At 32.1% G+C, this 20,490-nt stretch overlaps 2 long non-coding RNA genes across 2 annotated transcripts; one reads left to right on the top strand and one right to left on the bottom strand.

The window, feature by feature from the left end:
* Nucleotides 1–1,696: 1,696 nt before the first annotated feature.
* Nucleotides 1,697–7,228, bottom strand: LOC139524571 (uncharacterized). Its single transcript, XR_011664818.1, has 2 exons — nucleotides 7,120–7,228; nucleotides 1,697–2,055 (listed from the first exon to the last, which is right to left on the bottom strand). It is a non-coding gene; the product is annotated as an uncharacterized lncRNA (long non-coding RNA).
* Nucleotides 7,229–7,390: 162 nt separating this feature from the next.
* Nucleotides 7,391–11,774, top strand: LOC139524570 (uncharacterized). The gene is made up of 3 exons (XR_011664817.1): nucleotides 7,391–7,504; nucleotides 9,792–9,950; nucleotides 11,271–11,774. It is a non-coding gene; the product is annotated as an uncharacterized lncRNA (long non-coding RNA).
* Nucleotides 11,775–20,490: the final 8,716 nt, after the last annotated feature.

Below are 20,490 nucleotides of genomic sequence, written 5' to 3'. Positions count from 1 at the left end.
AGCTCAAGGTGAATTGTATGGTCGCTTGGTTGATCACTTGTTAGTAACCCGACATGTAGCATTATTAAACTCACCCAACGTTATGCATTCATGGAGTTTAATCTTCAGTACATATGGGTTGCAATATTGTGTTTATAAATACATACATAACAAACATTCAATTAGTAAATGTGACACACATGGTGTGACTGTATACACTACCAATAATTTACCCATACTTTTTTGGTACATTTCTACCCTCGTGCATATCAGTACTGTTAGGAAAGACTGAAAACTTATAATGTTATACTTTCAATGAAATCAGTACTGATTTTGTCAGTACTGTTTCAGTACTGATTTTGACAGTACTGTTTTAGTACTGATTTTGACAGTACTGATTTTGACAGTACTGTTTTAGTACTGATTTTGACAGTACTGTTTCAGTACTGATTTTGTCAGTACTGTTTTAGTACTGATTTTGACAGTACTGTTTCAGTACTGATTTTGTCAGTACTGTTTCAGTACTGATGTTGACAGTACTATTTCGGTATTGTTATTTTCAGTACTGTTTCAGTAGATTTGGTGTTGTTAATCTTTTTAACTTGAATGTGTATTGTTTCAAAAAATATTTGGAACTGAAAACTTTTAAACTCGGTAAGTATAGTATGCTATATAATAATTTGTGGCATATTTTGTATCTTTTGTAGATATCTCTGATTAAGTGTTAATCATCAGAGAAGTTTTTACAATGTGCATCTCAGTACAATTGGTATCCAAATATAGGTTTGATAATTCTGTAACAATATTATTATTATCCTTTTTTAGCTGGTTACGTTTTTCTCTTTGACTATATCACCTTGCTGCGCAGATTTTTTTTAGCGACGTGAACATGACCAAGGAAAATTATCAAGCTTACTCTCGTCTATCGAAAAACTATTGAAGCGAAGGAGAAAACAACAGAAATGAAGCAAGATAAGCAGTTTATCGGATTTTACCCATTAGGAGCACCTGAATTCACTACCAGTTTTTAATGGAGTTCGTGTTGTCTTTTATGTATTTTTCAAAGTGTTGTTGTAAATGCCCTTTTGTTTTGTGATTCTTTGCTTACTTCTTGATTTTGGTTGTGACTGTCTTTCAGTGTTTATAAAAATAATACGCATTAGGAGCACCTGAATTCACTCCCGGTTTTAATGGAGTTCGTGTTGTTTTTATATATGTATTTTTCAATGTGTTGTTGTAAATGCCCTTTCGTTTTGTAATTCTTTGCTTACTTCTTGATTTTGATTGTGACTGTCTTTCAGTGTTTATAAAAATAATACGCACTCGACATCAGGAAGATTCAAACTGTGGTTCGAGGCTGATATTTTACAGTATCAATTGTATAATAGCGCATAATTTATATATATATCAAACAAGATTAGAATCTTCAATACTGTTCATTTTTTGGTATTTTGCTATTGCTTAAAATATGTTGTAATTAATGCAGTCATATGTTACTATGTTAGGCAACGCATTATAATCAACACAAAACAATGTCTCGATTACCTTATTTTTAATCATAACTGGAATTTCTTTTCATAACCATTTTTTAATATATAATAAAACATTCAATGTCATACCAACATGTGAAGTTTGTGGCAAAAATCTCTGTCATTTTCATGCCCCTTGGTTATTTTATTACCCTTTAAAGCTCATAAATAAAACAACCAAGAAACAATTAATTTTGCATGTATCATGTTTCATTGCTCTCCCCCTATGCCATCTTTTCTTTGGAATGCTTTGTTGAATGTCAGTTTCCTGGCTCTTTTCCTCAATTCAGTCCCGGATATGATGTGTCTTTTTACATGTACAGTGGTAATTCAAGAGGACACTTTAGTTCTAATATGAGCTCATTATAAGCATCCACCTTTAATGTTTTGGTAATTGTACGAAACTCAGGATTCAATGGTTCATGATTAAATGTTGGTTTTTTTTTTCTGATGAGTGCCATATTGATACATCATTTTGTTTATAGGTCTTCAATTTTCACATCGAACATTCCCATGTTTGCTCCTGTCTCCATTGCTGTTAATCATTCTGAGGAAAGAAAATGTAATGAATTTATAAATTATAAAATTGAGAATGGATATGGGGAATGTGTCAAAGAGACAACAACCCGACCAAATAAAAAACAACAGCAGAAGGTCACCAACAGGTCTAGGCTACAATAAATTTTCTTATGTTAAAACTTTCCTCATTTCTGTTTTATGTAAAAATAAAAAGAATGCACAATTATGGAAGGGAATGGTATGACATCAAAATTTACTTATTACTTTATATACTACCATAAGTCCAGTAATCACTAATGGACTGGACTTCTGATACTACATGTATATATTATAATCAATCAAAGTTGAAATTTGTTTCTAAATAAAAAAAAAAAGGAAAATATGATAATTTAATTCATCATCATCAAAGTATTGGTGTTTGCCAGTGGCAAGTATTTCATACACGTGTAGCTTTAACCATCGGTCTATTTATGTGCTCTTTATAATAAGATCCGTGAAACAACGACGAAAGACATTTATATATACTAACTACTTTATACAAAAGTACATTAATGTTTAATAGATTGAAGTGGAAATTTAATTTAATTGAAAATTTATCGTACATAGTCATATATGTAGCACCTAGCCAGAGATGTTATACATCTATCCATGGTAGCACACAGAAACGTGTCCGATTCCTCCAAAACGCGTCAATGATTTGATAAACATGTCAAATTGCACTGGCGAAACCACTTCTGCGGGACGCCGGTCGAGCAGTACCCTCATATACATACATTTTGTAAAAAGACATTTATAGGCATCACCGTATAATATAAAACAATAGAATTTACTTTCTATTTATAAACGATGATTTAAACTTTACAAAACTTATTAAATGCAATGTTAATGGGTTTTTTTTTCTAAATACGCATGACATATTTGCCACTGGACATTAAGTAATCAAAAGTAAATTATGTGTTGTAAACTTAGCCTGCAGTTGTGCTTGTTATGAATTACCTATGCTGAACAAACTAATGTTTATCAATGACATACAGTAAACGTGGTCAAGCACCGGGAAGATAATACAATATAAAATATACATGATGTATTAGTTTTCTAAATTGTGAAGTACCTCTGTCTGAACTTTATAATGATAATAATCATATTGATAAAGAAAATCATAAATTAAAGCGCTTCAAATAAAAATAACTTTTTATTGTGCAATTTTTTTTTTAAACCAGACCTGTAGTCTGTGTCTGCAAGCAGAAGAAAGCGTGCACAGTGTAGCATGCCTTGGACATTTGTCTGTACGGATTACTAAACCTTTCCTCCAGATTTTTTTTTGGCACCTGCTTCGACTTTTTTTTCTAATCATTTACAATACGGGTTCTATCGTATCCCACACCATTAATATTGAATTGCGTTTTTACTTTACAGAGTATCATTGGGGGTATATGAGTTTTGAAATATTCTGGTTTTTTTAACCGGACACATTCTTAAATTATCGGACACGTTTTTTGAGATTGTAACAATACAAAAAGGTTATTGTCTTACGTCAGGAGTTTGGTATTCAGTAGTTGGTTTTCAAGTTTGAATGGTTTTAAACTAGTCACTTTTGGGGCCCTTTACACCTTGCTGTTCGGTGAGAGCCCATGCAGGCACGGTATTGAAGACCGTACTTTGACCTATAATGGTTTACTTCTACAAATTACGACTTATATGAACAGGAGACTTTTCTCATTGGCAGTTATACCACATCTTCTTATATATTTATACAACACTGAGCCACCCAACCCATCGACCCCAATTACTCGTTTGTGAGGGCTGCCTAGAGTCAGAGGTGGATTTAGGGGGGGCAAAATTTGGTTGCTTATATAGGGGAATTATTGAAGCGTGACTGGAGCCGGTCCCCTCTTAAGTCAGTCAGTGGGCCCCCCACTCATGTAAATTTATGGATCCGCCACTGAGAGTGGTTACACCGGGCCAAAAATGCATCGGACTGAAACAACATACTGGTTGTGTGTACACTGACAATCAAATTAGAATTAAAAAAATGTATAAAATATTGTAAAAAATAATTTTTCATTTGAGTGCATTTACGTAACAATAACACAATGTAACCGTAGACATAAATATCATTGTTACACTCGTAAGTATTCTATGTAGTTCCTTAGTCAACCCTAGGTCTGCATTCCGGCGATATAGCTTAAACTTCATTGTAACAATAACTTTTTTACGACTTTTACATTTCAATGTAACCATAGCCAGTACCAAAATAAAATAGAAATTTAAATATTTCACAGACATCTTTATTTACAATATAAAAATAGGAAGACTGTTGAATGATTTTCAGTGGCGGATTCAGAGGGGGGCGTAGAGGGCGTACGCCCCCCCCCCCCCCCCTTTTGCTCGGACTTTTTTTTTTTTTTTTTTTTTTTTGTAAAATGATTAATCAGACTAAACTTCGTGAACTTTGCCATTTCCCGAGTATTTAATTTTTATACGACAATTCTCTACTTATAAAGACATTTTTCGCTGGCCGGTATTTACTGATTGTCAAAGTCATGTGATTTGCTATATATATGGTGGAGTTGACCAGTGCGTTGAAAAAACGGCACTCGGTCATTTTGAAATTCAAATTACAGTTATACACATTGCTTAGGCTGAGGTTGTCATGACAATCAGGAAACCTTCAAAGCGACACAGGATTGAGCAAGAACGTATATTGACTTCTATTTCACTATTCCACTAAACAGAAAGTAATGGTAAATACTCTATAGACTTTAACACTCTCATGAAAAAAAAGTTCCACAATATTATTTACCTACGAAAACATGTTTAACATATTGAATAATGATCCCCAGTCAGTATAAGCTCTAGAAAAATTTCAAGTCTCAGGTACGAACCATTTGATTTGAGGAGGCAGTCTGAGATATTTGAGAGAAAAAAAAATGACTTTGATTCTTGCCTTAAACAAAAATTTTGGCCGTATCTGGATTGAAAACAATAGTCTTGTCCACTTTTTTGCTATTAAAAACTAAAATTTCCAACAAAAATATTTAGCATGAAATGAACATGATGAATAAAAACGGGCGTATATTTTTGTGGCCGGGGTTTGCATGTCTGACTGGAATGTCTGTTTTGCCGGACTTATATGTGGCGAGATGAAATAATTTTGTAGGCACTTAGGACTTATATATTAAAATGTTTCCCAAACTAAATGAAGCATTGTGCCCTATAAAAAAAATCCTGTCAAAATAGGAAACACATTTTTAAAAGGGGGTTCCAAATCTGGAGATAGGGTTTCCAAATAGATTTCCCTTTTCAAATTTATGATGCATTTATCGTTAAAAAGGGGTCAAACCTTCGGACCCCTCCCCCTTCTTACGCCGAGGGGTGTACCGCACCTCCCTTTATCCAATCATATGTTTAGAAAGTCAGGCTGATCATTTCACAAATATCAATTTGACAAATATTAGTACTATAATCTATTTAATAAGGTTTGGCGAAGAAGTAATAATATGTATATATCCAAAACAACCCGCGATTTTATACCTATTTTGACATTTACAGAAAGTTCTGTAACCAGAGGCGGATCCACCCATTGTTTTCAGGCGCGTAGCTACGTTTACATCAAAACGCCCGGGCGTACACTTGAATTTTGGTAAAAAAAATTAATCTAAATAAAGGAGTAGGTTCAGTAAGACCCCTTTTTGGCCCCAAAATATAGCAGTTTTACAAAATTGTGAAAATGTAATCTTTTAGCTATTTACTGGAAAGTAAAAAGCTTCTGCTACATAAATATGGTCTGTTTTTGACAATACAATGCACATTTACCGGGTACTAGCATCATTAAGTCATGCTAAATTACAGAAATCTTCACAGTCCCTTCACAATTTTAGCATTTAGTTCAATTTTAGACGGTTTCCGTCTTAAATGAAAGTGGCCGCATTCGTGTTCATTCATAATGTGAAATGTAAGTTGTATTTGATGATAATACATTACATATATAAAGGTTGAGGATGAACACGGATGCGGCCACTTTCGTTTTTGACAAAAACCATCTGAAAAGTGACGTTTTTTGGCATATTTGAAAAAATTGTCATATTTAAGCTTGAATCGGAGCGTTTTTAAAAACTAAATCAGTTAAAATCTTTCACATAAACTAATTGAATCCATTGGAATAGGCACTTAAGTGTTAAAAAACTGTCCAAAATCTTTCGTTAGATGAACCTCAAATTTGAGGCCAAAATCTGCCCTTACCGGATCTACTCCTTTAAAAAAAAAATGGTTCTTGTAAATCTTTCTTCAGACTGTTAATGAATCAAATGGTAGCGTGTAATATTTTTGTTCATTTTCTGTCAAAGTCTGAATCTACTGTGCACTTATTTTCCCTTGGTTTAAAGCAGATTCAGAGATTTTCATAAAACATGGATAGAAGTCAATATTACGGGTCACGAAAAAATATCTAAAGAAAATGTTTGATTTTTGAAGAAAAAAAAATAATTTCTGTAATCCTTTTATACATATTTTAAAGTAACTGGTTTGGACATTTTCTTTTAACCCAATGACCATTAGATTCCAAATCAACACACTATGAATAAATTAGACTTAAGAGATAAATAAATTAGACTCTAAATTATGTGGCTATTGATGAGGTTTTAATGACAGAAATGGTTTTTATTTCTCCATAACTCGTTTGCTTCAGGGGGCTTCACACCCTCGAACCCGCTACCAGCTGGACCCGATTGGGAATTTAGACACCTCGCTAAGCTTTTGGGCGTACACTTGAAAATAGCCTAGCTACGCCACTGGTTTTAAAAGAGTGCCTGTGGTTCCAAACACTCGGGATAAAAGGAAGAAGGGGGGTTCCAACTCAGTCGCCTAAAGATTTCATAATTATAGCGAAAAAATGGGGGAAATAAAATATTTTAAGTAGTATTATATAGAATAATGCATTGAACGTCCAAAATAATTTGGTGTTCCCACCCCCGGAACCCCAGGGGTCCGCCACTGTGTAACGCGCATTCTGCTTTTGTAACTAACGTAATATGTTTTGAATTAGCTATGCTACACTTTTCTCAGTTTTAAAATATTCAATGTACTACTATACCTTGATCTACCTTCAATCCCATTGTGGTATTCAATCCAGAAGAAGTTTGAACTGTTGAACTGTTGAAATGTCAGTGCGAGTGCAAAAATAACGTTTGTAAACAATGAATGACGTCATGTGTAAATCCAATCACATAAACGTTTTACAATAGGCAATTGTATGTTCCATATTGACGCGCTTTTGTGATTACGATAATAACATCAACGGCAAAATTTGAGACAACAGCAGATCAGCCGGGAAGGATAGGATACAGAAATACAGTAGAGAAAATATCGGTTTACCAGCCACTTGCAGAAAGTCTTAAAGTTACAGAAAGAGACGATTGTAACGACAAGTCAGAGATGGCGGATCCTTTTCGAATCATCTACGGATTGCTATTGTTCATGTATGTTTTACAAATGTATGTGTTCTTCCATCACAAGTTTTATTCCGTGAGCATCCTGTCAGATCATATATTTTGCCGGAATCAACATACTGTATACTGTGTCAACAGAATACAGAATGTTGATTTTGTATTCTGTTGACACAAAATTCTATATTCTGTTGACATTTATACAAAACAATGTCTTTCCCTTCAAGAATTTAGTTAAAATTGATGTGGTTCATAAGGGAACAGAACATTCGATTTTCATATATATATATATATTTGTTTATAAAAAAAGATACCGTATTATTGCCAACGACACAACAACAACAGCAACAACATACATTTTATTTGCCAATCATGGCACCCAAAATGAGCGGAATAATCACAACTCTCCACAACAGATCAGATGACCAGAAATTAACAAATATACGTCACCATACGGCCATCAATAATGAGCAAAGCCATATCGCATAGTCAGCTAAAAATGGCACCAAAATGACAAATGTCAACGAATTCAAACAAGAAAACTAACGTTCTTATTCATGTACAAAAATGAAAGAACAATGAATGAATATGTAACACACCAACAAACAACAACCACTGAATTACAGGCTCCTGACTTCAGACAGGAACATATATACAGAATGTGGTGAGGTTAAACATGCTAGGGTCTTCCCCCTAAACCTGGAACAGAGTTGTAATAGTACTACATAACAACAAACTATAAAATTCAGTTGAAAAAGGCTTATTTAACTTTAAATAACAGATGAATGCAAATAGAAATGCATCTCAGTAACAAAAACATAATGGACGTTACCGTTACTCAACAAAAAAGTCACTAAATACAGATCTGAGAGTACTTGTAGTTACTGACAGCTAGTTCAAAGCCACTAACAACTAATAACAAAAATCATGCATCTAACTTCAAAGGCTTAGTTCATAGTTTTTTATACTTCTGTTGATTATATTTAATCTTAGTTTTTTCCTTCTGTTAAAAAGAGATTAAATAACAGACGCAATGTTCAGCAAATTTGTTTTAAGATGGCAAATTTGTGTTACATTCGTTTAATTTATTATAATGCACACAAACTAAAGAGACAGAAAGACAAAGTTTGCCTCCAACGACAAGCAAGAATAAACCAAGAAACAGAAAACAGACAATTTTTCAATGTCCTATTTGGCTGGCTTTCATATTATTCCCATTGTTGTTATAAAGTAGACAGAAGCAATGAAGAATCGATAATAGTGTGGTGCTTGAATATGAAGAAAAGAGAATAACAGGCAAAATTAATAATAAAAAGTGAAAAATGATATAGAATATTACAGAATACAGAAATGAAGAAACCACTTCCAGACCAGACCCTTTTATAAGTTGCACATTTTTTTAATTTTTTTTTGCCTTTTAAATCTTTCTGTTCGGACACCATATTGGTCCGACACCCCAATAGCCTGACGCCCTATTAGTCCGACGACCAATTGGACCGACACATGAATACTAGTAATCCGACACATAATTATTGAGCAATACTTTGTATGAATAATATTTATATTTCAAGAGGATAATCCCCATAGTTTAAAATTATCCTACTGAGATTCCTCAAAATAATAACATAATAGAGTACATGTATTAAAAATTTGCTTAATGTCCAGTGGCAAATATTACATGCATGTTCAAAACAATTGTTAAATAAGTACAATAGGTAAGTCCTGTAAAAGATGTCATCTGGGGTGAAAGAAGGTCAATAAAACTTGGACTGCCATTGGACAACGAAAGCATATGGAAGGTGGACAGGAATTTGCCCTGCTGCATATTCAGACAAAAGGCCACCGACGGCCTCTCAAAGAGTTGTTGCAATAGTTATTAACCCGCAGAGATCATGGCACTCTCTTTCTATACATGCTATATGAGGCATCCGATTAAAGGTGACCAATCTTACATTTGTTGAAAATTAAACATCCCGCACAATTTTACTACCAATGGTTTTACTGTTTTTACTGTATCACATGAACATTATCCGTTGTGATGACAGACTTGCACTTCTGGTGACATTTTCTTAGTGAGAATGTGTTCACATATGGAACATATCTTGTCCTTATGTCCCACGTAAGTGTCATCAATAACTCCTGAACCACTTTACAGAATTTTGTAAATCATCGATACAATCTTTATCTCATGGTGTATTTTTTCAAAGGATAATTTACAAAGTGTTACGTCCATAATTAATACCATAACATGCATGTTGGGAAAAACAACTTTTTATAAATGCATGCAAAGTATTTGATGCAGTATGATCTATTGTTATAGGTATCTAAAAATGGATCCCACCAGAACACAAAGACTAAGTCTATGAGGAAAATAAAGTTTTAGATCAACGACTAAAAATTGTCATGAACAGATAAAATATGAGATAGAGATAGAACTGGTATGAAAGGTGACAGTAGAACATTGAAATAATTTGAAAAGGTAGGTATATATATAGTTTTACACTCAATTATGATTTTTTTAAAGTAAGTATTTGCAGTTATTCCTATAATTTTATTTCAATATCATGAAATGTTGTAGTGTGTTCATATGACAACAAACCAACAACGAGCAAGTTCAAAAAAATAAAGAGTAGAAATACATTCTTCAACAATTGAAAGATATCATTAAAGTTAACAAAGAAGTCTACGACAAGTACATATCCGTACACACAACTTCTCATTTAACTGTTTCACAGATTGCATTGATATTGTGCTCGAATAATCAGATTATATTAATACATATGTGTTTTGTTGCCGATCCAAAGATGTCAGAGTGTTACAGCAGGACATAGTTGAACTTAGGAACCTAAAGGAAATATAAACAAAGATCTCCTTCTCTGTAACCGAATAACAGATTTAAAAGATAGTAATTTATTATAATGAGAATTGCCACTGGTACTAATAATGAAAAATATCACAAAAATAAAATTGAGAAAGGAAATGGTGAATATGTCAAAGCGACAACCACCCGACCATAGAGCAAACAACAGCCGAAGGCAACCAATGGGTCTTCAATGTAGCGAGAATTCCCGCACCCGTAGGTGTCCTTCAGCTGGCCCCTAAAATAAGCATAATAGTACAGTGATAATGGACGTCATACTAAACTCCGAATTATACACAAGAAACTAAAATTTAAAATCATACAAGACTAAAAAAGATTACTTTTATTTAATTTTTGAACTATTGCATATGTATAAAATGATAAAAAGTTGTAGGATTGTCACTGAGACAACTATCCACCAAATTTGAGACGATGTGAATGTGAACAATAATATACAACTGTGCAGACTTCAACAATGAGAAAACCCATACCGTATTGTAAAAAGTGCAGCCCGTATTGAAAACATGGACATTTGCCATGAACCCAGACTTGGGACACTAAAATTCTTCTCCAAATCGTATAAGATCAGGCCCTGAAGTCATACAAAATTTTCTCAGTGCCCGGAGAAAAAAAATCGTGGTCAAAAATTGAAATCCAGCATTTTGATTGGTTGATTTGTTGATTTTGGAGTTTGAGTAAATAACTGACTCGAAAGTTTAATGACTTCAAGGCCAGTTTTCAAGTAGGTAAATCAAACATTGTTCCATTCTTTTCTTTCATTTTTCTCCCTGTATAATATAAACCTTGTATAATTAACGTTATACCACCTTTAGTAATGCATGTACACTGATTCACATTATGTCATGGTTGACCTATGTTTAATCTTTAATTGGACTTTAACAAAATGATAAATGTTATAATCCACTTTTTCCTTTCCAGAAACAAGTTGGCAAAGATATATATCACATGCATAGGAAGAGCAATGGAAAATAACATTGAAGCAGAATTATGAAACAGTTATTAAAAAAAACCCATTAAATTGATAGAGAGAAAAACACATTTTTTTTTAACTTTTTAATGCTGTTCATTCTTAAGATTACTGTTTATTGTATTTCGATGGAAGTTATTGCAGTTGATAAGAAGATAGAACAAAAAATTGAGTTCTTCATCTTGTTTTATTCAGTCAATAAAAATTAATTTTTAAAAGCAAACAATATATGTTCAAAAATCAAAAAGGTTAATTATGTACCAAATGACCTCCGTCAGACATTAATCAGTCTGTTGGAAATCTTTCTTTAAATTTTTATGCTTATTTTACAAAATGTTCCTCTGTTTGTATGTCTGTAAGATTCAAATCAATCAGAGATTTCTGAGGAACTACAAACCAAGAGTTTCTGAAAGTCATCAGTCCTCATGTGAACATGCTATACTGAGTAATGTAGTTCTCACCCTTTCAACTCCTCGTTAACGGGATGCCTAAATATTGTAACACCAAATTTCATATATTATTTTCGTAAAATACGCTGTGCAGTTTTATAGGAAAGAGTACAAGAGTTATGCATACATGTATTTAAGTTACTATTCACAATACACTCATTACAACTGAAGTGAATGAAATTGCAGCATGATTAATGTATACAAAAAAAAAAGAAATCTGTCAATAAATGTATTTAACCATTAAAAATCTTACAATGAGCATATGATTGGAAATTTATTTATGAGAACTTAGACTAAAAAAAGTGGTCGTATTCTGAATATTCGCTCAGCTCACAGTAAAAGGAGAAAAACATACACTGTTCAGTCTGAAGGTACCTGTTCATGTAGGGGGACATGTCTTATAGCAGATTCTCTCCTTGTGGTGAACTAGCATGTTAAAAAGGAGCTCAGTGCATTATTGGTCTAGTTCTGTACAAAATATGTTAATTACATTGTATTTATATCTGAGTATCATGTCCTCTTCCTGCACTTAACTTGCCACTGGATCACATAACATCAATCCATCCACCCATCTTCTCAAAAGTAATATATCGAGTTCCAATGTTCAATATGTTCTGATTTGACTCAAGCAAGATATAAATACATGTAATATGGTATTGTCAAATAGAAGTATTAATAAGTATTAAAAACATGAACCTTGTAGACCACACAAGATGAAATTCTGACAATAAATATGACATAAAGCCAGAATATTTAAAAAAAAAAAGCTAAAGTAACTCGAAGAGCTGAATCTAAAGCTGAACCACTTCAGGACAACAAAAATCAGGGAAATAAAAAAATACATAACGAAAACATTAACATGTCACGATATAGAAAATGAATGGAAATGGGGTAAGTGTCAAAGAGAACTATTAACCCACCCTAAATATACAAAACAACTAGGCATCACTATAAAGATACAGTCTGATTTAAAAAGTGTTATAATAAAACAGTACTGAAGAAATTAGTAACGAAACACTACTTACGAAATCAGTACTGAATCATTACTGACGAAATCAGTACTGAAACAGTACTGACAAAATCAGTACTAAAACAGTACTGTCAAAATCAGTACTAAAACAGTACTGTCAAAATCAGTACTAAAACAGTACTGTCAAAATCAGTACTGAAACAGTACTGTCAAAATCAGTACTAAAACAGTACTGTCAAAATCAGTACTAAAACAGTACTGTCAAAATCAGTACTGAAACAGTACTGTCAAAATCAGTACTGAAACAGTACTGACAAAATCAGTACTGATTTCATTGAAAGTATAACATTATAAGTTTCAGTCTTTCCTAACAGTGCTGATATGCACGAGGGTAGAAATGTACCAAAAAAGTATGGGTGAATTATTGGTAGTGTAGGTAATAAAAAAAAATGTTAACTCAGATTATATTTGAATATTTACTTGACACTGATTCCAAAAATATCTGGTTCTATATACTTTTATACTAATAAATTACAAAAAATAGCTACTTGCGGTTTACACAAGGTCACTTCCGGTTATTTTTTTCAATGTTAAATGGTTTGATACCTATTGCCAAAAGTCTCATGTCTTTATCATTTATACATATGAGGTAAAAGCAAAGGTCAAAATCTAGAACATCAAATTAAGCTATGACCTTGAGATCAATTTAAAGGTCATAAACCAAGGACCTTAAATCAAAAGACCGTAGGTCTTAATTATATTTGGTTAATGAGTTATATCACCATACGTGTATCTTTAAAAACAAGAAGGGAGAAAACTCCCTTTTACGTTCAGCGTACCCTTGAATCAAAATTTACATGTTACGACATGTCGTAACTACGATTCAGTAAAAATAATTTGTTGATGTCTTATACGGTTTTTGGAAATAAGTGAAAATAAGCCAAATTCAAATTTGGAATATGACCTTGACCTTTGACCTTCCCCTATTTTTTATTTTTTTGTAACAAAGACTTCAAATCAAAATATCCTAGGTCTCTATCACCTATGTTTTATAAGATAGAAATGCATATCACTTATATCCAATGCATAAGGGGAAATAACTTTCATATGAAGCGTTCATATAGCTTCGGTCAAAATAGGACAAATCATGCGAGGGATATAACGAGCATTTTTATGAAATAAATTTGTCGCTTTCTTTTACGTTTAAGGAGGAGATGTAGGCACAAGGAAAACAGTGTTCGGGGAGATAACTCTTACAAAGAAAATTGTTCGTCTTAGCAGGGTGAAATTTAAAAGCGCATGAACTATACGATACCATATGAGAAATATCTAAGCGACATATTGCGAAACAAAAATTTCAGAATGTGGCGGGGAAAAAAAATAATAATCAAAAGAAATACAATAGGTCTTTCCACAGAAAAGTGGAAAGACCTAATTAATAAACTTGGGCTGCAGGTGGAAAAATATATTAATAAAGTTGTTGTTGTAAAAGATACTTTTGCATAGTCAAAATAAATTTCAGGAAACAGTAAAGTTCAGGTGATAATTTCATTGTTTTAACAGACTTAAAGATACATTTTGTTTATTGTCAACCCTGTATATATTTATGTTGCATATTATTTTTTTTTATTAAACTTCTTATTAAGTTTCAATGTGAGGAAAAATATTTGATGCAGTATCAAACATTGCGCTATATCAAAAACTGCTGTTATGTTGAATGAAATGACCATAGTATATGTTTATTTTTTGTATGTACAGAAATCATATACAATTTTATACATGTTTGTTTGACTTCTATATGTAAAAGTGTATAATTATTGTATTCATTATTATCATAAATCACTGCTAGTCTTAATTTTATTTTGTTTAAAACTGAAAAGAATAAAGAAAGAAGTAATGCATAGTTTTCGATAAGTCTTAAAATCAAGATTAATATTAAATTAAAATATACTGGTCGAGCACTGTTGAGACCTTTGGTCGAATATTGTTAAGGCATTGTAAAGAGGTAAGTATTTTTTTATATAGATTAGACCGTTGTTTTTCCCGTTTGAAAGGTTGTACACTAGTAATTTTTTGGGCCCTTTATAGCTTGTTGTTCGACCTTACATTGACCTATAATGGTTTAATTTTATAAATTGTTATTTGGTTGGAGAGTTGTCTCATTGGCACTCACACCACATCTTCCTATATCTAAGTAATTGGTTGAGTACTGGTCACGAATGGATTTACAGTTTATTGATATGGTTCATAAGGGTTTTTCGTGATTCGTTTTAATTTAGCAGACAAAATTGGTTTTTCTGTTTGAATTTTTCTAACAAGTCATTTCGGGGGCTTTAAGTTCCGTGTTGAAGGCTGCACTATGATTTATAATTGTTTACCTTTTACACATTGTGGCTAATATGGAAAGTTGTCTGAATGGCACTCACACCACATCTTATTATTTCTATAATACTATTTAAAACTTGGGGTGTATTAAATCAAACTTTTAAGTATGGTCAAGATTGCGTTCGATTTAAATAATTGCCTATTACAGATTATTTCTGGTCTGTCGTGATAAAAAAGGCTTTCTAATAAACACTTTCAAAGCTGTTAAAAATCAACAAGGTCAATTTACGTTTTTTTTATACGACACTGCATCTGGTACGTAACTTGCAGTTTTGGTATTGCATCACTACTTCAGGCCCGGTTAGAAAGAAAACTAAGAAGAACGTATGACATGTTTAATCAAAATAGTTTCTACAAGCAAAGCTGTATCTTAGTCAATAGATGACAAATTTAAGTATTGTGGTATCAAATGAAGCTTGGATATTTGGGATCACTCTAGAACCCTTGATGAAAGTTTCTTTTGAAGAATAAATAGAAGATGAACAAGTTAATAGGAGGGCATATTTACTCTGTTGTTTAAAACAGAAGTACCAGTATTTAAATATAAAACTGCCGGGAATCAGTTATTTTGTAGTGCATATCTTTAAGACAATAACTTCAAATTAAAAACAAAAATGCACCTGCTCTATCTCAAAACGATTTTACAGTGTAGTGAACTACTTTTTTGACTAACAATATCAAAATTATAGAAATGTCTACCGGCTCTAACTTAAAATATGTACAATTCTATGTAAAGGGAGTCTAGAATTCAGTTTTACAGTTTCAGACATACTTTTTTTTTAACCTTTTTTCAACAAGGCAAAATAACTACTTAACATAAAAATTCAGCACCCATTTTCTTTGACATGTAGTTTCACTCCCTTACTTAATATTTCATGCATGAAATCTTAAGAAAGAAAGAAATCCGGAAAGTGTATGAACAACTTTTGCAACTTATACACTGTTTACACTAGGGACGATACACTGTTTACACTAGGAAGAATACACTGTTTACACTAGGAACTATATTCGTAGACAACGAAAACCAAAGGACGATAACTGTGTCCTTATATGCAATTAAAGGTATGTTGAATGTGTTTTTGCAAGTCAGAATAAGGTATAGTTTTGACATTAAATGACTGCCACTTTATTTGCACTTTAGCCAAAGTAGCCATCAATACTTGGTATTTCAAAATTCAATATTTAAAAGCATGGGAACTTTAGTTTGGTGTTTTTATACCTTTAAGATAACAACTACAATTTTCATACTTTTAAATAGGATGAGATTTGGAAGCACATAGATATAAAAGACATGATCTCCAGTAAAGGTATTTTAGAAGGGTTCATGTTCATTGACAGTCAACAAAATAGAACTAGAGATACTGACATTTACCTTGTTGTTTATTAATATAACGAAATAGTTATTGGTTATTATTCATAAAAACTTGTAGTCTTAAATTATGTTGATTTCAAATACTAGGATTTTGGTTTTAACAAAGGCGTTATTTTCTCAGACTATTTAACATTTACTATTTGTTGATGTGTACCGAATGGTAGTAAAGTCTTATATATTTATTTATTACCTATTTATCCTGATCTAGCTTTCTGGAATGTTGTGAATGATCTGCTTTCCCTTTTGGTTCATAAAGGTTTCAACTCCTTCAGGAAAAGTTAACTTTGGCTATTTTTAGGCATCAATCAACATAGGATTTGTAATTGAATACTCTTAGATGGATTGGTACTGTGAATTTTATTAGGAATGTCAGCTAGTTAAAGATTTACCAATCGATTAATCGGTAGATTTACCAAGCGATACTCGAGAAATCGCTCGTAAAATATTTGCAAAATGAAAACACAAAATTCTACTCTTTTATGTACATGTAAAGTGGGTCGTTGTATTTTGATCGTAAAACCCTCAACATTATAACCAAGGACTAGATAAAAGTCAAAGGAATTTTTACCACAACTAATAGCTCATTTACTGCATGTACTAATTATGTAAATTGGTAATAATCTAATCAAGTAATCAATTATTCTCTAAAGAAAAATTATTACTCAAACAACAGTATGTGTGAACCTCAGAAAAACACATTTAACGATCAACAAAGGGATGATGATTAGAACTTACTGATACCATTAATATTTTTTTTGAGGGTCAACACAGTTTGCAATTAACAAATTTGTTTTTATTTCAAAAATATTATTCTGTAAACCTTTTCTGGGGCGTAGCAATTTCTCAAATTTGTTAGGTAACTAACAGTCCTGCTGATGAAAATATATTCTCTGACGGTACAAAGATGGGAGAGTGACTAAGATAAGCTGAAACGTAAGCTTTGAAAAAGTGCTCTGGTTCATATATCCTACATGTACCTTTTTTGGGAGGAATTTTAAATGACAGTTAAACGCAAACGTTCGCATAGTATTTTAATTTTTATTAATTTTGATTAATGATCAATAATTTCCATGGAGGCTGTCTCAATCAAAATGTATTTTTGTTAATAAACTTAAGAAAGCAACTACATTCTAACAAGGGACCGATTAGTCGAGTATCATTTTGGTAATCGATACTCGGTACTACCGAGCGATAACCGAATACTCGAGTACTCGTTGACGTCCCCAGGTCTTTATATATTTTTTATTTGAATTTTCTCACGTTTAATCACACCGAGTTGTGAAAATTTGGATTTGATAAAAGTTATCAAAGGTACACAGATTATAATTTAATACGTCAGACGCGCGTTTCGTCAACATGTGACTCATCAGTGACGTGTCATTGGACTATATATTAATTTCAGGTTTCAGCATTCCTTTTTTGATTCTGTTTGAATTTAAGAAATATCAAATGTAGAAAAAATAAAACAAGAAAAGCGCAAGACCTCTAAGCAATGCAGTACCGTTGACAAGAATAATGTCCCCTAAAACAGAAATATCAGTACGATCAAAATGCTCATACTGAACAGCACTTCAAACTTTTCTTATTCTGTTAAGATTAAAAAGGCCGTTATGAACCTAAAACCACTTACACAATTGCATCTTCTTACTTAGAAAAGCTCAGACAATTAGAAAAGGGCACATATCAGTTATTAGTAAGTAATATTGGTGATATACTGGAAGCAAGATCTTCTACCCCTCCCGGAGCACCTTAGATTTCTCTCGTTTATTAGGTGGGAATTAATGTTGCTCAGTCTTCAGTTTTCTTTGTTGTGTTTCAATGAATAATGTTTATCTACATCGTGTTTTCTATGTCATAGTCATTTTAAATCTCTCTTTCATAGATTATTATTATATAGTAAAAATTTGATAAATCCTAGAGTTAAACTGAACCCAAAAGGGGTAGGCTGGTTAGCGGTAAATTTTACTTTTAAGACAATTATGAATTGATATCAAATTTTTAAGTGTTTACATTTAAATCGTCTTGGCAAGGTCGAGGTTTTAAGAAAATCAAATCAGACACACAATATCAATATTTGTTTATTGAATTTACAAAGATCATGTTCATTTGATTAGAACTACGTTTAAAGTAATTTGTCTGCCCATTTCCATGAATATAATATATTCGCAACAATTGGCTATCATATTGTTTTAATTTTGCTTTTATCAAACAGGTGTGAATGTAGACAGAATGACATATACTAAGCAGCTATCATTCAAGTGGGAGGTATAGCTAGAAATAAATCTTGGTTTAATCCACCATTTTCTCTTGAAAATTTCTGTATCAAGTCAGGAATATGACAATAGTTTTCAACCGTTTCCATCAGTTATCAACGTAATCATAACAACTACAGCTTTATATATGTTAATATATAACGTAAGGTAAAATGTACCAATCTTTTTTATTGGATATATTAGTTTTTTTGTAAATACTTTTTTTCACTGCTCGTGTTTAACGCCACTTTCTGCAATATTAGCTTAATTTGTATTAAAGATTTTATTTTCCAATTGATATCATTTTTATACTCGAGGATTTCTATCAAAGATATTTGTGGTTGCAGTATTGAAATATAAATACAGTACCGAAAAAGGATATAATAGCTGAACTTATTTTACTACAAGACATTCATTTGAATATTTATTTTTTTGTAAGGCAATGATGGTAAAATCACAATCAACAGTATCCATTTGGTTAGGCATTTATTATTAATATGTCTCTTTCATAAGGCACAACCAATGTATCTAATTTCTGAAATGGTAGAACTGATCAGAACTGGGTATGAACGACAACGCATACAAATATATTGAAAATCATTCGTGCGTTTTAACCTTTCAGTGACCGAATATTTATGTTGTTCCCATTTGTCTATACAAAATAATGCTGGAGCGTACAAGAAACTCAATCAAATTTGAATCCAATTTTTTTTTTATTAGATTATAGCCTGGAAAAGTATAAAATACATATTCAAGCATGAAATGATTGTAAAAAACTTTGTATTGTTATTTTTTTTTTAAAGAATTTTGACATATCTTATAAATGTTTGTAAATCATTAAACTTGAATAAAATGGATTATAGAATCAGTTTAATAAAATTTACGGTACCAATTTTCTTGCACCAGATGCGCATTTCGACAATACATGTCTCTTCAGTGATGCTCGTGGCCAAAATATTTGAAATCCAAAGCTTATATAAAAGATGGAGAACTATAATCCAAAAGGTCCAAAAAGTATAGCCAAATCCGTGAAAGGAATCAGAGCTTTGCACGAGGGAGATACATTCCTTAATTTATAATAATTTCTATCATTTTGTAACAGTAAATTTTAATAACACAAAAAATCCGTAACATTTAAATGTTGAAGTGCTAATCAAAAGTCCCAGATTTTTGTGTTCACTTATATGTCAAATTGTTTAGAGTCAGTAAATTTGAAGAGGTCAATTATCCCCATAAAAGTGTGTTATTTCAATGTTCATAAACCAATGCCTTAGATAATGAATATCTTATAAAAAGACAGGAGAATGAGATTTGTATCAGAAATTATACCAAAAACATGGGATGGTCCTGTACTTGTACAAAGATAATTCAAAGAAAACAAATCAACAAAGTCACTACAGATATTAGTAGCTTAAAATACAACCGTAAATTGAATACGATTGTTAAAATACTTGCACTATAACCATGTTATCACCTTGTGGCTATTTAGGAAAAGAAGATTGTACATTAACGCTGCTGTAACCTTGGCCTTTCAAGAAACGTAAAATGTTCTTAGTTTCCTGAAAAATTCCATAAAGATTACTTTGAAACAACAATTAAATTCAAGATCATCAAACAGTTATTACTTTCTTATATGTTAAATGTTAAACAGTGCAATTTACTTCAAACTAAGTTTGGTGGAGATGTGTGAAAAAGAATGAGAGATTTCTAAACTCATATGCACTGGGGTAAAGCTGATGACCG

Source organism: Mytilus edulis, chromosome 5 (genome assembly GCF_963676685.1).
Source record: "Mytilus edulis chromosome 5, xbMytEdul2.2, whole genome shotgun sequence".
Taxonomy (NCBI): Eukaryota; Metazoa; Mollusca; class Bivalvia; order Mytilida; family Mytilidae; genus Mytilus; species Mytilus edulis.
This window is presented reverse-complemented; position numbering and strand designations above follow the sequence as displayed.